The sequence below is a fragment of the Sinocyclocheilus anshuiensis genome, unplaced genomic scaffold (genome assembly GCF_001515605.1).
Source record: "Sinocyclocheilus anshuiensis isolate Anshui unplaced genomic scaffold, SAMN03320099.WGS_v1.1 scaffold147, whole genome shotgun sequence".
Lineage (NCBI taxonomy): Eukaryota > Metazoa > Chordata > Actinopteri > Cypriniformes > Cyprinidae > Sinocyclocheilus > Sinocyclocheilus anshuiensis.
In genome coordinates, this window is record NW_015549585.1 from 1,058,116 (window position 1) to 1,059,387 (window position 1,272).

Below are 1,272 nucleotides of genomic sequence, written 5' to 3' on the forward strand. Positions count from 1 at the left end.
AAATCAAATTAAAAATATTAAAACATTAGTTTGCAAAAAACATGTTTATAAATAAATATTGTTTATAAATAATATTTATAAATAAATTATAAATAATATATATAATTGTAATGGCCATTTCAATCAAAAAATTATACATAATTATATTCAGTTTACTTGTACATAATTTTTTACATATATGCAGTTTCACTTAAATCTGACAAAAAATTCATTTCAGCTAGTTCAGAACAGAATTATTTGCTGAGATTTGGGTAGAAGTATTTCAAGCGCTGACACACTTTTCACGCCACATGCACTGAAGGTGAGACGCATTTTATGGGACTGTAGGGCAAATACAGTAGACGTCAGGGTGGCCATGTGCCTCTGCTGAATTTACAGGAGTGGGAAGCCTTTGGTCTCTGAGGGTGTGAGGCAGTGTAATCAATCAGGAGACGACACACCTCTAGTGAACGCACACAAATACACACACACACACACACACACACACACACACACACACACACACGTGTAGACACAAATAGTGGCTGTTAGATCCCCTTTCAGGATCCCCCCTCCTCCTCCTGTCCAGGTCCAAGCTGCTGATGTTATCAAGTGTTACAGACAGCCTCGTGATTGGCCCGTGAGTGTGGGAAAGCATCAGACGCTTCAGACCCATGCAGACAAAGCATTGTAAATGAAACGTGTTTGTGTGTCATCACTCCCCACTCCAGCATGATGTTTCTAAGTGATTAAATAATGTTTAAAAAAATTTAAAAAAACTCTGGTGTGCTAACCTAGAATTTTTTTAATGACACACAAGTAATATGTCTATGCAGATTCATTGCTTTCTAAAGCATATTTATTACATATGATTATATAACAAATGTTATATTATAATATAAAACAGAATGTTGAATAAAAATGCAGCATTCTTGCATAATTAAAAAGTTTTACTTTTAAACGTATGATACTTAAATTGTGTTTCTGAGTTTGGAGGTCAGCAACTGAGAAAATTACCAAATTAGTTACCACATTAGACCTTTGATATGAAACTGTCCAATTATTTAATATTTAATCTGCTAAGTTAAACTGACCGTACCTCAAAATGAATGATTGTTCTTTTAGTCTCATTGAGATACTTTTATAGTTTCTTTTAATATCTTGAATTGCTTAATATTTTTGTTGTTATGCATTTTAATTTTAGGTAAAGTTTTAGTTATTTTGTTGTTTTTGTCATTATTATTAATAATAATAATAATAATAATAAATGTCTATATAGTTTTTATTAATTTT

At 31.5% G+C, this 1,272-nt stretch overlaps 1 protein-coding gene across 2 annotated transcripts in view; it reads left to right on the forward strand.

Annotated features, from left to right (window-relative positions):
• Positions 1 to 1,272, forward strand: part of LOC107657978 (transcription factor HES-5-like) — a 12,023-nt gene that overhangs the window by 925 nt on the left and 9,826 nt on the right. The window lies entirely within an intron of this gene.